Here is a 26558-nt window from a genome sequence, read left to right on the forward strand (position 1 = left end):
ACAGCAGAGCTATATTTGTTCCCAGCCTGTTTAACCCAGACGACATTGTTGGATAGATCCACATCCAATTATTCAATCCAGTCAAATCAAGGATTCTACCTGCATCTCCTCTTCTGTTATCTGTACGCATTAATGTTTCCATTGGTACTTTTCCAAGAAAAAAGCAATTTACTTGTATGCCCCCTCCACCAACAAAAATCCTTGGCTTCTAATATAATACTTTAATAGTCATCTGAAATAACAATAATGATTCAGCAGCACAACCATGGCATGGCAATATTGAGAGAACCAGGCACAGATGGTTTCTATGTTTTATCTTCAGATTTAACTGAACTTTTCTGTAGACCAAATAAATTCAGATTGGCAAAGAATATCTCACCTCACATTACGCAAATTGACCATGTGATAGATTTTTTATTAATACAATGCCATTGAAACCAGTTTCTGCAAATTCTGTTTTTATTACTTTCCTGCAGCAAGCCTTTGAATAATCCTGACCTGCAGAAACAGCCAGGGTCGACCCCAGATACACTGTAATAATTCCGCATTCTGCTCTCTGCCTGGTATTTTTACAATCTTAAGCGACCCAAAGGAATATGGCAATGTCATTTGGACAGTATCATGAAAATTTAAATGGGGAGCCAGAGGGAAACATTGTAGAATCCAAAGTCCTTTATTCTTCCTAGACTGCATTACTGAGATAATGCATTTAGTTTGCACACATGAATAAGTATGAAGGCCACAGTTAGATGTAAAAAAAAACAGAGATGTAAAACAAACTGTCTTCTTACCATTACCTGGTCTAAATCAGTGACACGAGATTTAATAACAACTCTATTAAATCTAGAGAAAAAAAGGCATTTTTATACTTAAAGAATACTAATATTTTCTGTCCAAGGGGAACAAGAGCCTTTTTCTTATTGTATGAGCAATTTGGTGTGAAATTTATCAAAACCACAGAGGAGAGATATCAGTTTGGCCTGTTGGAGTTCTCACTCCAAGACCATCGCTACTTAAAGTAGGAAGTGGTAAGCCACAGCAGGGCTAAATCTGACAAACTGAAATTCACTTGAAAGGTGATATTCACTTAAACGTCTTGCTTGTATTTCTTTAAGTTTTCATCTTTCATTTCAAATTCAGAATGCATAATTGTAAACAGAGACCTGCTCAATTCCTGGAATCTTCTCCATTTCAGGAAGTAGGACCAGCACTAGCACTATCCAGAATATGGACTCTGTTGGCCAATTCTCCATTCTTCCAACTGCTAAGCCGCTGCTCTGCAGGACTACAATACCAGCACAATGGGCATAATAAGTCTCTAGCTGGCAAGGAGGCAAGGGTTGCCATGCCAGCAAAAAACCCTCCCTCTCTGGGTGTTGCTAGGACAAATTATAATCCACTCCAAAACTATTTCTGGCCAGAAGGTCAGTATTAAATCCAGGCCATAGGGGGCTCCACTGACCCATGTGTGCCTTGGCAGGATGGGTCATTTAGGAGGCCTACCATTTAATTTGGCTCACCCACACATCTCGGGGGTTATTAATCAATCATCGTTTTATTGATTTGTGCTTTAAGGCACATCAAACACAATCTGAAAATGCCCAAACCCGCGCAACGCACAGCTGAGCACGACCAGCCTCCAGTTACTGAAAGGGCAGAGGACAGCAACAAGCAGCGATTAGATTGCTCTGTATCCCTGACATATACCCACACAAATGAATTCATAAATGAAATCTGTGCATTCATAAAAACAGATGAGCTCTCCTGACAGTCACGCAGAGATTATATACTCCAAAATAACTGAAAGCAGGGGAGCATGGCAGCATTGAAACGGAGAAATCTGATTTGGTTTTCATTATGAAGTCGGTGCTGATAACACAGCTGGGTGTACAAACAGTGCTGGGAGAAATGATGTGCTTTCTCCCCAGGCTGGGAGAGAGCCAGCTACACCTCGTGCACCAGACAGGTGGGGAACAGAACGACCGGCCCTCCCATTAGCACAGTGCGTGCCACTTGAGAATTGATTGATACAAATACACTCCTAGGCCGGCTTCATAAATCAGCTCTTCCTGTTGCATATTTTAAGAAATCTGATATTTTATTTTTACAAATTATTTTTATTTTAGTTTTTCATCCTGAAATGACTGATTTCCTTCACATCACCGATACACTTGAGTGCGGCGAATACTTGACATCACAGAAGAGCGTGTTCACTGTGATCTTTAACATCACTGAAAATCAAGCCTGCAGTTCATCTTTGACATCACTGAAATGAACGCACAATTAATAAGGCCTTTACAGTTCTACTGACTGATGCGCTGCTCAGAGAGCTGGTATGCAGGCACACACATCCTACCGAAAAAAATATAAAATCTTCAAGAGAAGGCCTCTTTCGCCCCATGCTGTACCTGAACGGGAGGGCTAACTGTCATCACTTCCCGCTGATGGGAGAGTGGGTGGAGAGGAGGCTCTTCTTCGATGGAGGTGGTGTCAGGGTGGGAGATAAACGCAGCAGTGCCTGTCTCCTGACACATAATCCAGCAGCTAATCCTCAGTGACTGCTTCTGTGGAAGAGAGGGCATCAAAGATGTGTCCGTCACAGGATCCCTGACAACCGGCACAGATAACCCCGTGGCAAATATCCACTCAGAGTCTCTCCTGGGACAGGTTCTGGACCCAGTGGGCCTAGGAGCAGAAAGGAGAAGAGGGTTATTGGTTTGAACCGCTGTGGTTTCTCTCTGTTCTCCACATAAATATTGCCCACAGCGAGCACTGTTTTTCCACTCTGTTCCATACAGATGAGTACAGGGTTTATGGTAATGTTCAGCTAATTACATTGGCGCTAATTACAGTTATTGCAGTGATTCTTTGAAATGATAAAAGTTACACATACTCCAATTGCGTAAAAACAACACCTGAGGCTCTCCATCAACCCTTATGTTTCCGCTCTTTAATAATCTTCACGCGTCAAACTCACAAACGAGTCACATGGCCCGAAATCAATTACCGTGTAAGAGGGGTTTTGATGCTTGGCTAAACCAAATCAGAGAAATTATGTTCACATTTGCCACCTTTAATCGGCAACTTCAAAGAGATCATCTGCACTGAAATGAAACGCGGGTGCGTTTTCCCAGCACTAAACTCCATAACTGCAGAGCTGCGGGTTCTCAACCACAAAAAGTCGGGAGCAGGATTAGGAGTGAAGCGCGCCGGCCTGTCCGAGGGATGACGAGAAAATCTTTTTCACAAACAAAACAAAAAAGAAAGAGAAAAGGCTGCACTGGAGATGGGATTTAAATGGCAAAGCAATTTGTCATTATCAGCAGCCGTATCAGACGTATTCTAAACGAGCGGCTCCTCTCTCCTCCAGGGCCACGCTCAGTTATTACCTGTCACCGGCAGAGCAAGTCCTGTCCGCGAAGCTCATCCTGGCGAATCCCTGATTCCATTAACGCCGGTGCTCCCCCCCTTTTCTCCGCGGCGCCCTCCGCCGCCCGCGGCTATTGACTTTCCGCGCCACGCTCCGGCGACCTCGGATCTCGCTGACCCCGAGCGCGCCTCTCCAGGTGCTTTCGAGCGCCGCCGTCCCCGTCCCGAACGGCGTCACGCCACGTCGTGCCGTTTCGCGTCTCCGCGCCGTCGCCGGCACGACACGTACAAAACGTGTCGAAGCCGCGGGGGCGACGCGATCGCGAAGAACGAAAAGGGGATCGATCTTTAACGCGGGGCCCGGGTCCCATTCCGGCATTGTGATTAGATTACTGCTGCTGTCGCGTCTTCTTCACATTTAGAAAAGACTGCCCAGTGCTGTAAGACCTCAAACCCTGAACTACTTTTCATATAGACCTTTCTTATATGGCCATATCTCTGTAACTTTAAAACACCTGGAGAGCATTTAAAACACATTTGCTTTAAATCAGTACTCTGCATAGTCAGTACGTTTCAAATCCCTTAGTGCAAACGACAGTACCAAGACCATGGGGACGGCAGTGTTAATGAGAAATGATGCTTCATAAACTTGCTTGTCACAGTTTTTGCACTTGCATTTCTGCTTTACATCGTAGCAAACACAGCAGTTAAGATAACTGGAGGAGCAATGACAGCTACTAGGGTACGTGGCACATGGCAGTAAGCCTCTTTTCGGGGACGATATTGTCGCAGCGCAAACTCTCCCGTCGAGTCCCTAAACTGCCGTTATTACCCACCTGCTCAGGGCTTCAAATGTTTACCTTAGATGAAACCTTGATATTACACACAAGCCAGAGAAATAGCCGATCAAAGGAACCCATCTTTAAAGGGACAAGCCTCAATTCAAGCTGACTGTGATTGCTGTATTTTCACATCCTTCCACAATGTTGTCAGAAACGGCCAAACTGATGTAAATACAGTATAAAGGCAATATAAGGTAAAGTTACACAAGGTAGGTACAGAGTAAATTTGTTATACATAAACATGATCTTAATATGCATTAAACATTCATAAATTCTACATCTGACTGACCAAAAAATGTATTACCATTACATAATCAGATTGTTACAGCAATAACATATGATATCTATATATGAATATGGGGACATAGGACATCATGTACGGGTTGTGTGAATTTTGTAAGCATCAATCCCCACAATGTTTATGAGGGGTTTATCAGGCTGTTGTATAGGACCTTTCATAGAAGGTGTTTTTTTTTTTTTAGGCATTGGCATTGTTCCCTAAACATCGTTTTTTTAAATAAGGACAAAGTGCATTATGGTCACATTGAATTCAGCCCTGTGAGTGGGAGACATTTTTTCATAAACAGCAATATGAGGAGTTGTGTAGAATTTTCAGCTATCACTGCACCTGCCATTCACACTTTTACATCCTGTGGCTGGATGGGAGGTGTAATGAAGGAAGTGGAATGTGACAGGTGAGGCTGTGAGCTCAATCAATCCACTAGTTGTTGTTTACACCTTCAATGCAATCTTCTCCCAGGCCCATTCTTCTCCCATGCAGGTGCGGATATGGATGGCTAAATCCACAGAGGAGGTTACAGGTCACAGATCAGATGTGCAATGAGAACGTGGGGGGAATGTAATATGAGCTGAGCTCGAGAAGGCATAGACCAATCAGAATAGACGACCACCAGTAGTAAGTATGTCATCCCCCAAATTGTGGTCTTGTGGTAATCGAGTCACACTCAATGCAAATTTGAGTAGTCTCGACAATATTTAAAGCTCAATTCAGTTTTCCATCTTCTCTTCAGTTTTCCTATCAGCAAATACAATGTAAAGTAATATCACAAAGATGGCATTCATTGGTCAGTGAGCTTTTCAATGTGGTTTCTAGATTAGTATGATTAATTAGATCGATTATTCATTTCGACGGGAAATTTTGAAGTGATAAAACTGAACAGGAGGCTATACAAATATAGACAAATTAAAACTTACTTTTCTCTGCATGAAATTGATTTTTGAGGGAAATATAGAGGATATTTTACATTGCAGTGGTAAAATTAAATTGTTATTTTCTCTAATTAAATTGGTGTCTTATGAATGAGAGGCACAAAACAAATGCATTAGGCAGCTTTCACATGACTAGAAAGATGAAACAAATACACCACCAGTCAGCAAGACTTAATTAAACAGAGAAGAGATTCACTCTAATTATCTGTTTGTCAGTTCATTTTTAGTTCTTCAGTTTGATATGTATTGAATGATTTCAATAAGGCGATTTTATTTTTAACTTCACAGGGCCCTTTTAGTGTGACACTTTAGAGAGAAAATTAAGTTGCATTAGTTGCTGGAAACAGTTTTATTATTTTCTGACAACTCTAGTTTAAAGCTGTGAAGCCAAACTTCAAAGTCAATTTATATCTTATTTTAATGGCGCACACCCAATACATATTCATGGAAAATGCACTTGAATGATAGTCTATCCACAGCTTCTAATGTAGTTTATCCTCAAACATGACAGGCTGGATAGTAAACCAATCAGAGCTAGATGAATGACTAGGACAGGTTTGACAAGTACCAGGAATTGGAAAGTTGGAAAATATCAGGACGTCACAATATAATCATGTATAAAGGACATCATGGTATAATCTCTGATTAAGAACATCACTGAATATAAAATATCAAGGAGTTCATATGTTACCATATGAGGTGCTGTTGAATGTCAGGGACAGGTGATTGATGTAAACAAATGATTCACAAAAAACAATTAGCACTTGTTCAGATTCAATCAGGCCACGATCCAAATTCTTCCTGTTGGGTGTTTGAGATGTAAATACTGAACCACACAGAGGAATTCAGTTACATTCATGCAGATTGGCCCATTTTCAAATGAACAAGAAAAGATTAACATAACATGGAATACTGCCAGAATTCAAGTCTTTTGTCTTTATCCTCATATTAAACTTATTGTTAAACAATGTACTGTAACAACATGATTGTATCAAGAAAGGAATTTAGCTCTATTTAATGTTAGAATGGATCTGATAATCTTAATAACTAAAAATACTGCATCTGAAGTCGGACTGGAATGGCTGAATCCCAAAGAAGTAGAAAAAATGTAATAGAGTAAATTTCTATTATCAGATACATTCAATTTCTATGCTAATCACACTAATGCTAATCATTTCTTTAAAAAGCTATTTGAGTCATAAGAGGTGTTACGATTACACAACAAAATATTACCGTTCTCAACACACACACACACACACACACACACACACGCACACGCACACACCCTCATTATATAGTGGACTGAGATGGATTCACAGCAGAACTAATATTCTGTTTAAACATACTCAAGAACATGCACTTCAAGTACACCACAGGCTTCAAATTCATTGAATCAAGAATCAATAACATTTTACAACATAAATAAATGTCCACGTAGCACTGGTGTTGTGAAAGTGAAGTTATAATTAGTACACTTGCTTACATGCATGATAGATCAAACTGTGCTCCAGATGAAATCAGCGCATCCTCCGAAACAGATTAATGAGAAATGTTAATCTTTCCAAAGAAGTTCAATAAAGTGCTTTGAAGGTGCAATGGATCTGTAAATTGTCATTTGCAAAAGATGGTGCATTTTTGCAATATTTGAAGCACATAATCATGGAACAGAAGGATGCATGTGCTTGAGATAACCGCAATTAAATAGATAGCACTATGGCTAGCAAGCTAAACGTGCAGCCAGGGGTTTGATCCCCAGCCACACGTGTTTGTGTACCACGATCCCATCTCTTTCTATAACTCTCTACTTTCCTATTGTTGGAGTGAAAAAAAAAATAATAATAAATACATAAGGAGGGTGGCCTCTCTGCTCTCCTTAAAACAAAGAAACATTACACAAACACCAGTATCTGTTTAATACACCTATCAAATCAACTAACAGGAAAAGATTTTCATCAAAAATGATTAAACTGATGTTCATCATTGATTCAAAGTTAACTGATTGCAAGTGGTAATTGTGTGTTTATATTTCAGAGTTGGCTTATTTTCCTCTATAAAACAGCTAAAATTGTACATGGCCCAACGTGCCAATCAATTTTCTCGACTATGCAATCAGATAATTATTGCACTGCAGTACATTTAGCAATTTAGCAGATGTTCCTAACCAGAAAGACTTACTTAAGTGCATATCAAGTCCATAGTAGGTGCACAAGGGGGACTGAGAATGTAGTGCTTCATACAGGAAATGGGCATAGTGAGAGCTGACTTGTGGCTGGAAATTATTTGCACAATAACAATATGATAATCTGTGTAATTTGTAAAAATAAAAAAAGCTGTCATAAGCCTGCCTGTTTTGGCAGGCTTATGACAGCTTTGTGTGTACTGCATAAGCCTACATCAGTAAGACACATTTAACAACAATTAATTTCCATGTGAAGTTTTGTACCTTTACATCAGAGTGCAGTGTCCATTATATGCTAAATCATCAAAAGAATATCATACTTATAAAAATGATATAAATTTCACTGGTAATCTGGATTCATTGGTCAGCTGAAAAGGCTTGTATTGTGTTATAAAGGGTGTATTCATCAAGCTTACTGTGGTGCACTTAAGGACCATTAGACCCCATGTACAAAGCAAGATGTTGAAAGATTATTACTGCCTTTGGACAAATACCTAATTTATCTGTCACTCTGGGTGCAGATTTACTGAACACCTAAGAAGTGTTCAATAATATGTGTGCTTATCTTTTTCCTCTTTGGACCAGTGGTATACTGAAAACCCAGATAAATAAACTGAAATGATGAGCAGGTGACAAAATGAGATAATTCTTTGATAAAGAAAGACGCATAGTCGATTTGGTTTAACATCACGTCCACGCAGCTGACCTTTTACACAGTAGTTCATCTGCCATTCAACCTTGAACAGAATTTCATGCAACAAAAAATGTCTCACATCAAGTCAGTAGTGTAATACATGACTGATAAACTTTCAATCAGCCAAAAGTGTAACCAACAGTTCCATTTTTCATTCGCTGAAACATGCAAGTCTACTGCATTAAAATAACTATTAAATTAGATTTCTTCAACAGTGGTTTGGCTTTAAATGACGAAGTGGGGTTTTAAGATGACAGAACAAGCACCTAAAGCTTGAGTGACTGGGAAAAACATATCGTCACCCCTTGTTTTAATCTGATTCTTTGGGGGCAGTTCTTGGCTTTCCCTGATAAAAAGATAGAAAGAAATAGTGAGAAAAGCAAACAGAGAACAAAAAACAATGGGTTAGAAAAAAAAGAAGAAAGGAAAGCGAAAACAAAAAGGACCAGCCAGCACGGTAATTGCAGTGGTGAAGCAAAACGGACAGAGCCTCCACACACAAACAAAATGAGTTTCCGGTCGATGGAATGGTACAGCATGCTAAAGCCATCGCTAAACCACCAGCTCAGCTGTTCCATGCAACTGCCTATACTCCAGTTACCCAGTTTATAATTAACACAATACGGTCGACTGTCAATAATGCTGCCCAGCACCCTCCTCTGTGGTTTGATAAGGGTGTGGAATTATGTTATCTGTTCAGGGGGTCCAAAGGGGATTAAGCTCCTAGTCTGAGGCTGTTTGATAAGCAAGGCTCCGTGTCCGGCTAACACCTGGTCCCAGTCGACCCAGCAGACATCAGCTGAGATCGCTGGGGATGCTGGGGCAGTATTCTAAATGGCTGCAGCTGAACCTAATCTGGTTGAAATCAATGATCTGCAGCGGCACCATTTCAGTATTGTAAGTTATTGTAAGGTGGGTTCTACATTAAGGCCTATTTTAATGGGTGTAATGCAGATTATACATAGTAAAATGTCCAGAAGAAAGAAAATTTCTTAGTTTTTTTAACTTATTTTTTTTTAACCAATGAAATGTTCCGTTTTGTACTGCATGTGTGTATAAACAAAAAACATGAATAAAAGGTTAAGCAAATGTTTATGTTCTGGATCAAAATAAAGACTTTTTTCCTTCATTAGCAGCTAGATACTGTAGCTTCCTAGTTCCTATTGGTGCTGTTGGAGTTCATCGACCCTGCCAGGAACTGAGTGGGACGGCTAGTAGCATTAGCCCCGCTGGCTAGATAGCAAGCAATAGGTTCTTAACAGTTTTATTTACAAGCTAACATTACACAGTTAGCATGCTAATTCAGTAACATGTCCTTTTAAACCATTTTAATTTTATTCCATCAATTTATTATTGTGACTGCCGTTTCCTTTTGACTGTACACTCCTTTTGCTACTTGTTATGTTGTAGTTTAACTTATGGACTTTGCGCTTTTACAACTTGCTGTCATCTCATAACGTGTTTGTATTCATTGAATAATTGTTGTGTTAACAGCACCACAGCATTGCCCACTGGCACTGTTTTTTCTCTCTTTTTTCTTTCTTTTTTGTATTCTGGGACCTCTGAGATGTTTTGGTCACCTCCTTCACATGGGTACTTTTTGTTCCAGAACCTCATGACCTACAAATTAATCACTGACTACTAGTATTAAAAAGTTAGCTAGCGATTGCTAACAAAGTATTGAATATATTAACTGTTTTTTAATAAGTTTTCAAATTTACATTGATTCAATATGTGGCAAGTTACTACGCTAGCTTGACAATAATGAAGAGAGCTCACAAAATATCCATTAGCAAACTAAAGTAACAGTAATCAATCAATCAAGATAATTAAAAACACCCGTGGAACCCTAATTAATAGTGCTAAAAGTGCTAAAAGTAATTTAATTTGAGCTGGGCTGTCAGAAGTTTCTTTCACATCCACAGACTGCTCACATTTCAAATCCAAATGTATACTCTATCTAACTAGAATGTTCTCCAATGTTCTTGAAAAATCTTATGTTGCCTGATTCCCTAGTTCATTGTAGACTGAGCCAACAGTACCACAGTTAGTTAATAACACATTACTCAGTAACTGCCTACCTGTAGTCACACCATGCACATGGACGTATACCTACAGTATGTAGTTTTAATCCTTGTTTTTAAGCTAAACTTAAAAAAATACACACCCAGAACAGGTCATTTTCTTTTCTTCAAGTAAAACTTGGCCAAGCGCATAGCCATTTTATGCTTCATAAAGATGTGCCACAGAAAATCAGTTCTCTTTGGGAATAAACTTGAGGGTTAAGGTATGGGGGACTTTAATGAACCAAACCATGTCAAAATAACTACGGACAGCAGCAGCAGCTCCTGTGAACGACCAAGTGGGATTCCATTTGCGCAGAGCACATCACACTTAATGAATCCATGCTGAAGTTGTCACATCCTTTAGAATGTGGCCTTGCTATTTACCACAAATGAGATCAGGTACAAAAAAAACCCACATACCTGAATGTAGCAAAGTGGATGGATATACTATATATTGCCTTTTGCCTGCGCAAAGCAATCTTTGCGTAATAAAAGTGTATATTCAAACCTTCAGTGGGAGATTGCATGTCATCGTCCAAGGGGCATCTTATTTATTAAGGCATCTTGGCTTTGGAACACCTATCATTCACACAAGCAGATATGTTAGGCCAGCAGGAATCTGACATGAGTCAGGCCCTAGAAGATGCTGCCAGCATACGGCCAAATAAACAGCAGCAATAGTTACCGGTTTTTTCTTCTTAAAATGCAATGTGTGAGCACAAACACTGGTCATTTATCGGGATCATCAATCTTGTAATAACTGACTTTTTATAACGTGGGGTAAATTTCAACTCTGTTTTCATGCTGCATACAAATATGTTTTTAATTCAACAGATAAATGTCATTACCTGTGAATTCCTTTCACAACTTTTCATCTGATAATCGACTTCAATGCTGCTTTACATTTATTTTTATTATCTTTATCATTGTACATCCTATTAAATATTATTCCTGAAGACAGTTGACTATTCATAACTTTAGTATCCATTTTGAAATATATATGATCATGCTCTAATAATGCTAAGGGGTTCTCAAACTTGGTATGCGTCTCATAACATTCAGTGAGTTCCTATTACGTACATATATCCAGTTTCCGGAAAGTCCTTTTTTAAACATTATCTTTAAATGAGAAGGAACTTTGCATGACCTTGAAACATTATTTAGTTGTGTTATTCAAATAAATATACATTTTTCAATTCATGCTCATTTCATAGGGAATTCAGCAATGCTAAATACATAATTCTTAAAATGACATTTTATTTTTTCACAATTCAGTGTAAACATAAGGGGTTGTACCCAGGGAGTTTCTATGCCTGGGATATTATTCTGTGACTCTGAATGAAAAAAAAATGTACATGCTGGTTTTTATTGCAACCACAACACTTGAATTATAACCATCTGCCAATTGTTCTTAATTATACTTGTCTATTAAGGAATGTTTTAGCCTCATAGGCCACATCATGTCAGATATATGCAGTTGTGCATACGTTTAAAAACATAATAAATTACCCTACTCACAAGACAAGCCTTTTAATCAGTCATAGAGCATATGCAATTTCCTACAATGTGCTGCACAACAAATTATTCCTTTAAAAAGAAGATCTATTTTTAATTGATGAAACTAAGATTGACAGGAAAAAGTTGAGTTCAAAGACCAACCAAATGGTGACAAGCTAAATCTTTCTGCGCTGTTAAAAAGTGCAGGGGAAAATGATGGAAGAACATGAACACGCTTTCAACAACCTTATCGTTTCAAGAGAGGCAGTAATAAAAATAGTAATAGTCATGAAAGTAATAGTGCTGCTCGAACAGCGGCTTGCTGCACCGATTTCCACTCGGGAATCATTTGAACAGTTCCAGTAGCGACAGCAAACTAGCAATAAAATGACCTGGAGTGCAGTGCAGACCAAATGGAAGAAACATAGAAAAGTTCCTTTGCCTCTGTCTGACACGGACCGAGCATCAGACAAAAGGGAAAGGGATACAATGTAGATAGGAGCAGTTGTGCTGAGCTAGCTGCATGCTCTGACTGGGGTTAGTAGCAGCTCTCTTTCCCTGCAGGAGCGACACCAAGATAAGGTGTCAGGGACAATAAGGTTGTTCATGGAGAAGCGCCCGGCTCAGTGGATTAACAGAGTTCAGCAATGGGTGTTAAAGAACAGCTGGTAGAGGGCTAGTGTCAGAGGACAACTCCCTGTACCATGCGTGACTGCCCCCCATCGATCCTCCATTTGAAATAGGGATTAAACCTTACCCCGCTGATTCCGCTCACTGCTTAACAGAGCTCTCAATGCCTACTCTCCTTCGTCTGGTGATGCATTTTACATTGTGCCCGGCAGAAGCACTGAAAGCCATGTGACCTGGACATCCAACTTGCTTCAAGGTTAACTGGCTAAACTAACCTCACAGGGACAAAAACTGCATATGAATGGACAAGACTATACAAAATATACGTTGAAATTATGATGAACATGTAAAAAAAAAAGCTAAAGCTACTGTGCTGGGCTGTATGTAAATCCATCAAAACTTAGTACACTCAAATGGAAAGCCTTTTTTGAAAATGGAATTGAAAATTGATTACTTGTGCATTCTTTGGAGAGTGAACAATGAACATCAATGAACAAGGGGAAAAACACAACCATTCCAATGTTCTACTGACAGTAAATGGAATCTCATAAAAAACACTTTGTACAAAAATAACAAAGTCACAGACTGGTAAACCTCCGGTTGAAGGATTGAATCCCGCCCTTAGGCAGATCATTTCCTCTGCCTTGAAAGAATTGAGGAAATATTGGGTAGCATTGCTTTGGAATACATCTTATTTAATTTTGGTGAGGCAAGATCGCCTATATTGTTTGTAGTACCGTAACTTGGCGTCATTTTGATATCAATACTTTTAATGGCAGGCCTGGATTTTGGCAGTCTGAATGAATGAGTTATAGACGGTGTATGCCTTGTATGTGTGAGTAACTTGGCATTTTTGTACGTTGAAAACGTGTTTTTTATGAGATACCATTTCTTTTTGCAAAGCGTTTTATTATGAGAGTGAGAAATGCGAAGTGACCCTGTAAGAAACGGTTGTGGATTATGGCTATCCTTGTGTGTATTTGTACAGTCTGATGAGCGTGTACCATTTAGCAGTTTCGGTTTGCTATATATGTAAAACAGTTGCTGTGACAAAGAGTGGCGTAAGTGTAAACACATCAGAAACGCAGGTGAAATATGGCCAGTGTATGTACTCACGGATTTGACAGCCATCCAACGAGCCTTGATTGAGAAAGAATCAGCAAGCCCGTAGAAATAGAGCTCCCTAGGTCGCAACTTGTGTACCCTTCTGTCCTGCTCCGTTGTCTGTTATTTCGTGGAGATGCACTTTTAGTGTTTGTAAGGTTTATAAGGCATTTTGATAGGCTTATCTGCAGGTAGGAATCCTCTTCGCTGTTTTGCTAAGCTAGAACCGGAAAGCTTGATAGTGGAGAATAGGAGCAGACGCATATGTCCCAGCAGGCTTTGCATATGAGAAAATAACAACAGTGTGAGAGAAATTAGGAGAAATGATGAAATTGCATAGTTGAAACAATATGTTTTTAGCAGAATGGGCATGTAGATGAAGGTTGACATGATCACAGACTATAGTGCGAAGTAAATGAAGTGACCATGAGTGAGCTTAGTTTCTTTATCGAACGGTATATATAACAGTCGGTATAAAGCATTAGTTGTTAAAGTGGAGGGTTAAGTAACGTGTGAAATCTATTGCACTGATGCTCTTTTCTCATGTTCAGTACTAGTAGTTATAATTATGAGTGAGTCATGATTTTATATGTAATGTTTTAATGGGGAGTTGTAGAAAGTACATATGTAGTAATTGTTTGTATGTGGCTAGATAGAGAACCGGGCGAGGTAACATGAATGCAGAAACGTGGCGTTTGCTGATAAGAAGGTTTTGTACGGTAGCCAAGTGAAGAAATATAGTTAGTAGAAATGGCACAGTGGTGAACTGGTGTAACTTTAATAAAAGGAATACATTTGCCATCATGAAATGCATATGGGTGGCCGTGAGTGAGTTTTGGTAAAGCAAATATAAGCGTAAGAAAACGTTAGTGTAAAAGAGGAAATTATCTGCCTGAGGGCGAGGCGGGATTCAATCCTTCAACCGGAGGTTTACCAGTCTGTGACTGTGTTAGTGCAGCACCATGACATAGCTATGCAATGTGTGAAATATCATTAGCAAACCTGTCCGTGGTTTTAAAGAAGACAACAGGCCAGTTAGCACAAAAGAGCTCCCGTTGAATCCATATGGCTTTGCAATACTGTAGCCAGTTAATAACTGAACGTGCAGACGGTACGTCATAATGCAGTGTATACGTTCGGTGAATGGCCGGTAGATATGGTGCAAAAGCAATAATTGAGAAGTAGTAGACAATTATTAGTGAGGGTAAAAGCAGGTTAAAGAAATGTGTTCCTAGCTGGGCTTGAACCTAGAACCCCATGTTCCCAAGACTGTAACCTTGCCCACTAGACCACAGACAGACTAGCTGTATTTCACGTGTGTATGCAAGTTTTTTATTGGGTCGTGTAGGTGAAGATTTGGCAGGTGTCGGTAAAATGTCCAATGGGGAGAAATTTTGTTTGTGGGATAGGCGGCAGGAAAAAGAGAAGAAGAAGAAGAAGAAGAAGAAGAAAACGCAAAATCCCCTTAGTGTGGGGCTTTATTGTGTGGACATGTGAAGTTGTTTATGAATTCTGTCTGTTGAAATGGGGTGAGAATGTACAGAATTTAATGTTTTTAAGGGCTGAGTGTCTGTGGCTGTTGTGGTTATTTCTGTGGGGAACCCTGAAAAGTGCCAAACTCTCGGTGCTGTATAGGTATGGGGCATGCCCCTGCCAAGGCGTAAATTGGCGGGATGGCATACCTGCCATCCCAATGGCAGAATTTTTCTAGTAATTGTGTAATAGGTACACAAACATTTGTTGAATATAACTGCCAAATAGTGAGATTTCTCCTACTGCTGATTCATAAGTTCTTTCATGTGCTCACAGACTTAAATTACTCCCTCACTTGTGCTTAGAATGCAAACACTGCACAGGGAATAATGCTATTCTGAGGCATTTCACCTTAGACCTTTCTCAAGAAGGGAGCTAGATTGGAAAATGAATTTTCCAGAACACACTTTCTTGCCAGAGGTTAGTCCATCGCTGCTTCCTTGCTCCATTCAGTTCTCCAACGATATTTGCAATTGTGCATTAATAAAACAGCCTGCAGTGTTTAGCACTGTGTAGTAAAAGTACCAGTGTCAAGCTGGTTAAGACACAAGGAGTAAAATATTTATTTCAGATGGATTTTTCTTGGGATTCCTCTTTTTGTGGTTATAAGTTTCATTTTTCTTCAACTGTTGCCTTCAGTGTCATTCTTTTATGCAGGATTTACACAGTCCAGAACAGCAAACAATGCTATATGTGAAAGAGGCCAAAATCTCATCTACAGTTTAACTTTGTAGCAATAACATTTTGAAGGTGAATAATTCAAGACTCTCACAATATGGGGGCTCTCAACTTCACACTGCTGATATAATCTTGACCTTGGTTATTAGCCTGGATTCTGTCATTAACTGGCTATGACTGGGAGTTTGCAACAGCAGGACACACCTGTTTTCATTTTGCCAAAGCAGGACGGGCTTCAGCTAGCCAGGGTTCCTTGAGTTATTGGTACATAAGTGGTAAATTGCTATTTACCAGATGCCTACATGTTTCCAACTGACATCAATGAGAGATACACATCTTGTTTTGGCACTAATCCATCTGTAGTAAGGTAGGCTGTGTGGCCCTTGGGATATCTGACGAGCTGGGGGAAAGTAAGGCACACAGCCAAAACATAAAAAATAAGCGTTTTATATTTTCTAAAAATATTAACAATGAAATTACACGGTTTTAAGTTTGAATGGTCATTTATTGAATTACTTGTGAAACTTTAAAAGGTGCAAGGTATGTAAGTCTTTGCATGGTACTGTAATATACTACCAGGGGTTTTCCCCCAGCTTCTTAGCAATTATATATTTAGATGCCATCTTTCTTTGCCAATTTGGCTATTAGGTGTAGCCTACTCCCCCTGCAATACCAGAAACTAAATGACCTCCTTAATGGCAAGAAAAGAGGACTCTATTTTGCGGGTCATACAGTATGTTGTCTCAAAGCCACAGACATTTCATTTTGTTCAGAACAAAAATGGTATAATATAATTTCAGTTCCAGCAGTCAGCACACATAAATGAATGCAATGGTTAGAACGAAATGTAAAATGCCAGTTAATAATGTTCTTATGATGATGTCACAATGGCATCTAAACAAGAAAAGCGTTGTCATAGCAACAGCAAACAAGCTTCCCGTTCATTTTTACCAATGCCGTTTCCAAAACCTATTATTACATGCTATTTGCTTGAGGCCCAGTTGTAAGACTACCATTTTGGAGAACATTTAGGTCCTCTCTATCAACAAATGCTAGTCATTTGATAAATTATTTTGACTTCATACAATTCCATTTCCCTTTTTACCAGTATACAATAAATGTATTAGGAACTATATATAGCCTAAAGCGATACCACACTTGATAGCCCTACGTCTTTCCTTTTTGTAACAGTCTGCTATACACAGAAAAAAAGTACTAAGACGAAAAGGAAAGAAAGACTTCCAAAGTGGATTTATTCATGGAAAAGGTTGTACGCCATTATGACGTCTGCCTCTACCAAAATGTTCACCTTTCACAAAATCACTTTGGCCAGACACACAGAGAGTATTAATCAGTTGCACTTTTATCTGTTACATGAGCTAAATGTTGTTTTGCAGCAGAATTCCCCTTTAATGGATTGGACTGCACCCTGGGGTTTACAAGTAGAAATAAACTGGAACAAAACATAACATAATTAGCTGGTTTACATACTTTTAAAATAGCGATGTCTCTCTGGAACACTTGAAATTTTTATTTTTGCTGTTGTTCCATGAAAAATTTTGTTCGTTTTCATTCATCGTTTTTGTTCCGTGACCCATGTCTAATCCCGGTAATAAAATGCACATTTTTAAGTAGCCAAATGGAAGTCAAATCACTTCGCTGCTGTATGTCTCCCCAGAATGCACTATCAAGCTGTTTACTTCCCTGCTGCCTGTTACCACACAGAATGGATACAATCTGACAAAAGGCATATAAATTCAAATAAAAAAAATTTGTAAATGAGATTTTCCCTTGGAGAAGGAAAAGTAGAGCAATGGATTCTGGGCTTTGTATGAGGGTTCAAATAATTACCTTGTGTCCTTTGTTATTTAAAACAAATTAAGACTCCAGAGTAGCAAATCCTGTTAATGGTACACACTGGCCTACAGTCCAGCAATTCACCCAATACTAACTGAATCTATCTATGCTCGTCCTGAATGTGGCCTGGAATTCAATCAGGGCAATGCACAATTATGATAATATTGCCTAGATAGCATGTGTTTCAGTTATAAGTTACCCATCATCACAATACACTAGTGACGCCTCTGGTCCTGGGCACATTGCAGTCCACCAACAATGTCACTCGACCTGGGTGTGGCAAAATCAGTGATGCATCTGCAGTGTCAATAGAATCGAGAACAGGCGTCATGTGAATCGGAGAAGTCACGTGTCTGCCATGTCCTGATGGCGGCAGGAGGGAATGCAGCGGGAGATCAACAAGTTCAGTTGAGCTCAGGCTTGGAAAATCGGGGCTAAAATACAGGATAAAATATTATTTAAAAAAAATTATTTGTAACACAGCAACACAGAAGCAGTAGATATGTGAGGAAGCAAATGGGTAATTAAGGGATGAAAACATCTTTGTGACCATGTGATGTAGACATCAAATACTTATCCAAATAGTCACTGTTAATTAAAAGACATTTTACAACACTGTTGCATTTTATTTTGAATATCTGTAGTGTTAATCCTATAAATATTTGATTCAAATAAATCCTTTGAGAGGATCACAGCCAGTACAAAATGAACCAATGGCTAGAGGGTTGTTGTGACTTGCCGGTGAATGACTGCAGCACTGATGAAAATAGTAGCACCATCAAGGTTAAGCACGTCAAGTAGAATCTGGTAAAGGCAGGCTTACAGACTGGAAATGACACTGCCGTCATTTGTTGCTCAAAGAGTCACTTTGATATACAATGGGTCTGCACTGAATGGAGCATTTCTCTGTGGGATTCTAATTAGCATATCGTCAACCCATGTGCAAGGATAATTACAACAGGAAGCTGAATGAGCAGAAATGTATTGTACACCAAAAGGCCTTTTATCTTGCTTTGCTTATAACTGCATTTACAGGTAGCATCTTATTGCATTTGTATTAAATGAAGAAGAAAGAAGCCACATAGCTTCTAATACTTCATAAAATACACTAAAAGTTTGTGCATCATTAACTAAAGTAAAAAGAAAAGAACCTTATTGCAATATTCCTGTTGAAACATGAAATTAAGTACACCTTAGTAGCAAAGCTCATGCCACCACATAGGCACATACTAAGTCAAATCATGCTTAGCATGTATAATATTCTGTCCTCTTAGGTATGGGTCATTATGGTGTAAGTCCTTTCCCATTGTGCTACAAAAAACATACTTCATTTTCATGTGTAGTTATACATCAATTTAAACGAAACAAGTGTAGGTAAGAATATTATGAGAAACAACAGAACAGAAGAAAAATGTACAGTTATATATTCTGTACCACTGTACTGCACAGTAAACAGCTTATTCCAGGACAGAACTCAGTGATTGTAATTGCAGAGCATGAATCATCCTCAATTCTGAACTGCAGTTGGAATGACTGAAGTCCACCAATCTCACAACACAAGATTACTCATTTCCATATTTAAGTATACAATAGAGCTCATTACCTGTACTGTTATAAACAACCTCCTTTGTTCTTTATCAAGGATGTGAAAAACTTTGGATGTGTAAAACTTTGTTTTATTACAGATTGTCATTTTGCTATCATCACCAACATAGCCATTTTGCCAACATTAACTAGCTTACTAAATCACTAACTTCCGATGTATTTCAAGTTCACCTAGGTCACAAAGCATTTTTATGACATTGGCTAACTTAGTAAAGCACTCAAAGTCTATTAAACTGTGAGTAATTTCATAGTGCAAAGCTTCCAAGATATACTCATATATACCAGATACATTTCATTCATGAACCAAGCTGTAACCCTTTGATTTCAATCATCAAATGCATTCTGATTTTAGCCAATCAAAATTGTTCTGTCCTCAGAACATTAATTGAATTCTTCCATCTTTCTGACCCCCTCCTGCTGGGCTTCCCAGTGTTTTGAGTTTTGAATCAAATCACTGGTTTCTCATAAATATACTGTCACCCCTTTTAGCAGAGGTCATGTTCATCTTGTTAAAAGATGGAAAAATCCAGAAGGCATTTGGCTTAAAATGAGAGCAGAACCAAATTACCAATAAGTGTTGAAGGCGGAACGATGACTGTAAACATTCTCTGTGATGCATTATCCTATCCCCTCCAATTGAACCAAATCACTGAGACGCATGCATACTGATTTGTAGTCACTTCCTTTATAAGTGTGCTTTCCTCTCCTCTATTATTATACAACTTCATCAAAAACTATAACAACAAGCAATGAACTGCCAGACCGGCTTTTAAATAGTAACATCGTATGACTGTTGCAACTGTGGACATTCCTGACAGAGGAGTGATGGAGGCTTTTCACATATACCAGTATTCTGACATTTAACTACACTTACACTGCCCTTTAGTGTACAAATCATTATTCATGTTTTTAAATAAGCCTATATACAGATAGTTCTCTGTCATTCTTCTATTCCACAGAGGTACATGACCTGTGTTTTTAATTAGTTTATTGTTCTCGTACATCTTCCCACAAAGGCACTAAGCAATGTGAAAAGCATTGCAAAGATAAATAATTAATTTTTCCTTTTTTCCATACCACAGAATGATTTCTGTGTTTGTTTGCGTGGTGTGAGCAGGCCTACTGTATAAATCATAACTACATGGATCATGTATCAGATCCGACAGGGCCATGCATCACTGAACTATGTCTGTCTGACCTTCCCTGCTGTTCAACCTATTACAGTTCAATTAACGACAGAGGCCTGCTGTGCCCAGAAGGAACAGCTGCTGGGCCCACATGGCAATAACTCCATAAGAGTCACAAAGCGGGAAGACATAAAGCTGAGTCTACTTATCTGTATTCCAACTCACACAGGGGAATACAGATAAACTCCTTTAAAGCAAAGGGAAACTGCAACCTAGAGGCATCGTGGGATATGTAGTGCTAGCTGGACATATCACTCAGCAGCACCATATGGCTAATTGGATTTTATTTCAGGGCTGGAAAAAAATCGTTGCCATGGTCTTAACCAATTAATCCTGTCGGAGATCATATATGCATCCTCTTTTGGGAAAGTAGGATGTAATTCTATTCATCTTTATCTTTGATTTGGCACATTAGAAGGTTCTCTAACACCCTTGAAAAATTTTTAATGAGTCTGTTAAAAAAGGATTTTGTGACTGTTCACTAAAGATATATTCTTTAACACAGCTGACATGTTTACAATTATCAAGACCTGAATCCCCCCTGCTTGTTCCTTGTGATGCAGACACAAAAAGAACCAGATTTTTCCAGAACCACTTGGGAATAATGAGATTCAAACTGGGCAACAAATCTGTTCGTTCAGAGCACTGATCTTAAAAATCACCGCTGAGTGATTTGAGACAGCAATTAAAAAAATAGATGAGGTGACCAAAAGGCTTGTATTTGACTATGCACCGACTGAACAGCCTTTTAAACCAAACTCTTAGGGCTTATGACAACCGCATTGTTACTGAACAAAATAATTACAGAATAGGACAATGTGAACATTTATATAGCAATACTAGACTGAGTAAATTAAGAACAATCAAATGTATTAAATGTATCACATGCTGGGTGGATCATTCGGTTAAGGCATCACACTATGATATATGGATGAGCCCCACAGTTTCAGATCAAATCCGGACTCTGCCAGTGCCAACTGTGGCCGGAAGCTCCAACTATGCCCACTATTGTATCACCCAGAGTACAAGTGTGTTCCATTTGTTTGAGAGTTAGTGTTTCATTGCTCTCTATTGACCCCGGCTGGTGGATCAGGCACTAGTGGACAGCATGCGAAAGCCGGCATACATGATGTTCTCCTCTGACTCACTGACTATGTGAGCTTGGCTGTGGGCTGTGGTGTGAAAAGGAGAAGGTTGGTGACACAAGACGCAGAGATGTCTATGCTCTCCCAAATCAGCACTGGGGATCGTGTGTGAACATGGACATGTTTAGCTCCATGATGGGCACCAATACATATATATATATTTCAAGGCAGTAGCCATGTCCAGGGACATGCTTGCATTTAAAATTGATTTCTGAATTACCTAAAGCGTGGATTCTCACTCCTAGGAGACCCCTTTGCATGCTGTTTTTATTTTAAATCTTTTAATTAAATAACATTGTTGCCAACATGTTTTACGGACCTTTCCTAATGTATTCCTTAAATGTATTAGCACAACACAGGTTTGGCTTGTTGCCATTTGCTCTGCCTGAACTCTCTTTATACTCGACAACGTATTTCACGACACACCTATCAGTGTACAATTGAATACATTTAGAAAATTTGCCTCTTACTAAAGAAACCCTTTGCCTATATCAGATTTCAGAAAATGAAAGCAGTAGTTGATCTGACTGATTCAGGGATTTGTGATGTTTATGGCATGGACAGCTACTTCTATCATAATGTGACATCAAATCCAGACTGTGACTGTGGCCAGCAGCCCTGCAGAAAGAAGCACAATTAACACTGCCCAGGGATGGGAGGGGCCAATTAGGGGCCCGTGTTTCATTGCTCTCCAGCGACCCCTGCTGGACAATCAGGTGCCGAGGGACTACTTGCCAAAGCCGCACATGAAACATCCACCTCAGCTCTGTGTGAACTTGACTGTGGGGAGCAGTGTGAAAAGAAGCAGGCTAGCTATTTTGGAGAAGAACCGGAGACATCTACGCTCTCTTGAATCGGCAGCGTGTTTTGCCGCTTGAACGTGGGTCTAAATAGCTAATTCGACATTACAAATTAGGATGGGAATTGGACATGTCAAATTTAAAACAAAAACAAAGCGTAAAAAACAGCATGCAGGGTCCGAGAGAATCAAATTTGAGAGCTCATGACCTACAATGCCAATGGCTATTATCATATTACTGGTTCATCAAACCTTTTTACATTCCAGTGTTAAAAACAGCACAGTTCATGTTATCAGCGACAAGAGATATATTACGGGGGACGTGGACAGTTGTAGATTTTCTCACTGCATGCAGACCATTTCATATTCATGAAAAAAGACATTGCTTAAATAAATAAGAGAAAAATATGCTGATGAGAGGACTTCTTGTCATCAACTTGATAAATTGAAAATTGATAAAGTTGTGTGTATGTACCACAGGGATAAAGGAGGGAGTGGAATATTCTTTGCTGGTGCTTACCAGCGGAAGCTAATTTAAAAATGATACACAAGAATATTCATCTCCATCCCACGGCTGTTCCATCACTAACTGGAATGGAAGTTGTCCACTTGGTGATTACCCAGGGAACTTCCCAGCAGTATTTTGACAGACCTATGTGCACATTCGAAACCCATTAAGTACATGCTAAATTAATCAAACAGCCCCGTAGTAGACCATATTCCAGGGGAAACCACAGTACTAACTAATCATTTCAGTGCGGGCACACTGAAACATCTTTTACATAATGCTTCTCTGATAGTTTCTCTGAATTTGGAATGTCCGATTGTGTTCAATGGCTCCGATCAAATCGCCGTAACACCCTGTCAGTTTGAGAGAACACTGACAAGCATGCGTTCTCCTCTGAAGCGTGTGGTACCAGCTGCTGCTTTCTTTCTGATACGTGCCAGCTGAGCTGTGTAGCCACAGTGTCAGGTGCTGCGGGCAAAGTGCAGACACCTGATTCAGGAGTTAGTGTTGTGAGATGAGATTAGGACAATCCCACTAAAACTCTCCCTCCCTGGGTAACACAACTGTGTGTCATCCTGTGGGGTTCCCTGGTATGGTTAGCATATATCTTTGGATATATATTGATATAAAAAAGGCTCAATAAGAGTCTGATAATACTCGGTATTGCATTTTTCTTAAAATTATGATTTTTGCAATTATGAGTATATGTGCATTATACAGTGACATATATTAGGAAATAAAAAGCAGCTCAATAAATACATATAATGCAGATTAATTAAAACCAGCAAGCCCAGAAGTATATATATCTACACTCCTAAAAAAGCTGTATATCTATATCCTTGACCATACCCTGAAAAGCTATAAAATCTATGCAGACCTCTATCCTTGAGAATTCTTTGGACAGAGCCACATAGGGGCTTCTTTTTACCTCATGTTTGGAAAAAGCACACACTGTAGTTTTGTTTACGAGAACCCAGACAATACAATTAATATGAAAAATGGAAGACGTCCCATGAACATGTTTAAAATGCACAAACCAAAATAATGCAACAAACCAACAACCCTTTTGGTGTCCTTTATTTATCTTCTAGCTACTCTTGGAAAAAACTTATTTTTGCAATTACACCTTGGCCCACCAGCTTGGTGGAGTGAGATTAGTTGATTATATCTCACCTTGACTTGGCCTTCGAGTTCAGAGGCAGCTAAGGCAGTTTCTGTCTCCAAGAAGAACAATGTCTTACTTAATCATGTGATACAATTGAGATAACCAAGCCTGATTCCATCAAGAGCCAAAATAACCCTCAGTTGCTTGGTGTTCTCACAGTTCCCACTGGGAATTAACCTTGTGAGGGGAAGGGTCAATGCTTAAAATGAGCAAGTTTTTAATATTTTGGTAAGCCTGTTATAGAGCCAACAGTAAGGTAACGAAAAGATAAAGACACTATCAGTTATAGAAATGACTTGTTTTCAGCTTACGTCCCTTGCGCCTAGACCTTGTCTAATGCACTAATGAGGCTGATATATTCATATGATCTCATTCAGGGTATATATGCTACAATATCAACAGGAAAGAACGGAGTACAAATTAAATTGGCCTTGGTCTAGGAGTTCAACACCAAAAGTGAAGAGCATTCTTGTGACATTTACTTACTTACTTTAGCTTGCAATTATCCATGTTACAGAAACCGTAACTACATTCAATTTAACTTAGAGTTACCACAAATTTCTCAAATTATCAAGGAACTTAAGCAAGTTTGCCAAAGTTCCGAAGAAGTCCCAGTAACCAACCTTTTCTTCAAAAATGTAGTAAATAATCATAAACAAATACATTTTTATGATTTGTTTCAAGCTAACAAACAAGGAAAAACACAGAAACAAAAACAATGTTGTCTGGTAGTGAGCAAGCAGTTGATGAAGCATGAGTAACAGGGGGGGCATCAGCAGTTAGAGGAAAAACAACAATTATCTTCCTAAACTGTCTAGCCACAGTACCAACTGCACACTGACATAATTGCATTTTCATTTTCAGGTTACTATTATTAAGTATAGAGTTCACATGTCAGCTGAAGCTGGTAAATGTTGATGGTACTGTTGAAAATATAATTATTTCATCAAAACAGCAGGCTTAGTTGATAAGCTGCCTAGTGCCCCTCAACTGCTGAAGGCCCCTATGGGTGTGAGTTCTCCTTATAGGTAAGTTTCAGCAACCTGGAACTCCTCAACATAACTTAATCCCCATGAACTGAGAGAGATAGAACACTGAAACTGAGTGACCACCAGTGAGCCAGACTCCTACTTACCAAGAATGGCACAAACCATAATATAATTTACAGTTATCACACATTTTTAAAGCACTGCTTGAGAAAATAAATAATAATTAATTAATTAAATTTAAAAAAAAAACAGAAATACATTTCTTTGTTCCTACAAGCAAAGCAAAAATGGCATAGAAGATTTGTATAATTGCCAGTAAGCTGCCATAGATAAGAGTGCCAAATAAGAGCTTACTTTGGTTTGTTGAAGCATGAACAACAATCAAGCATTCATGAGATTCTTTCTTCAAGAAGACTATATCAGAATGAAAATGTAACAGCAAACCATTAACCATTTAAGGAGTAATTTCCAAATGACTCCTCTAGGCCTGGTGTGGTAAATTGCACTGTCCATACATGATGTCAATCATTCCAAAATTCTACACATACTTTTAGAATTGATGGTAGTCTACTTGATATTGTATTGAATTTAACTGGAAAAAATACAATCAATGAAAATAGTGATTGAACATAAAATTTTTACCACTGGAAAAATATTTTAACTCAGCTGTAACCTAAGCGTAACATTATATTAGTTTATAAACAGACTCATTTACAGAAATTGGGAAATCATACAAACATAGAAATAGAAATGTGTATCAAGTTGTCAGTTTCTTTGTGTAGTCAGTCTCTTTATCTAGCAATCATATAAAGTGTTGTCACTTCTGGAGGGTTTGCAGTTTTCAAATTATTTCAACGCAGTTTGCAAACTTATTCTCAATGCAATCCTCTCAGCCTGTTTCTCTGCTCATCATGTTTGAAATGTTTTGTTTTTTTTTCACTCAAAAACACCAGCTGTTTATAATTACTGATGTTGTAAATACAAGAAAAACAATGGAATTCAAAGCAGTTATATCAGAAAAGAATTTGTGAAGAATTTTCAGTTATCTCCGGTTTATAAAATCTCTGGTTATGATTAGAGCATCTTTAGGATGTGATCACTTGCACTTGACTTTATCAGTTAATGTTCGCTAGCTAGCTAGATTGCAGGTTCTGCTTTTGGACAATAAAATAACAAAATGAAGACAATACACCTGTGCCTTTTTACCCTCTAAGGCCTAAGACTCCACAAGTCCTCTCAAGAACAGTAAGAAAGGAAAGTCCTTTCCAGTAGTTACTGTAGCTAGCTAATAACAACTGTTCAATATAAGATTGAGCACGGCAATAGCAAAAGTGAAAATCCTGGTGATCCCTTGCTTGTGGACAACACGGGGGCCAGTAAGGAAACTCGGTACCACTTTTCTTGTAGAGCAAATGATAAGGGTGAACACAAAGACTATTAAAAAAATACATTAAATCTTAGTGCAAAACATGCTTCCAAGC

The 26558-nt window shown here is 38.8% G+C and overlaps 1 protein-coding gene across 5 annotated transcripts in view; it reads right to left on the reverse strand.

Annotated features, from left to right (window-relative positions):
* Positions 1-26558, reverse strand: part of LOC118223263 (thrombospondin type-1 domain-containing protein 7B-like) — a 351386-nt gene that overhangs the window by 174708 nt on the left and 150120 nt on the right. For all 5 annotated transcript variants that reach the window (XM_035409549.1, XM_035409550.1, XM_035409551.1 and 2 more), the window contains one exon: positions 2409-2685. The gene's annotated coding sequence lies outside the window, so the exon portion shown is untranslated. The remainder of the gene's footprint in view (positions 1-2408; positions 2686-26558) is intronic.

The sequence above is a fragment of the Anguilla anguilla genome, chromosome 3, assembly GCF_013347855.1.
Source record: "Anguilla anguilla isolate fAngAng1 chromosome 3, fAngAng1.pri, whole genome shotgun sequence".
Taxonomy (NCBI): Eukaryota; Metazoa; Chordata; class Actinopteri; order Anguilliformes; family Anguillidae; genus Anguilla; species Anguilla anguilla.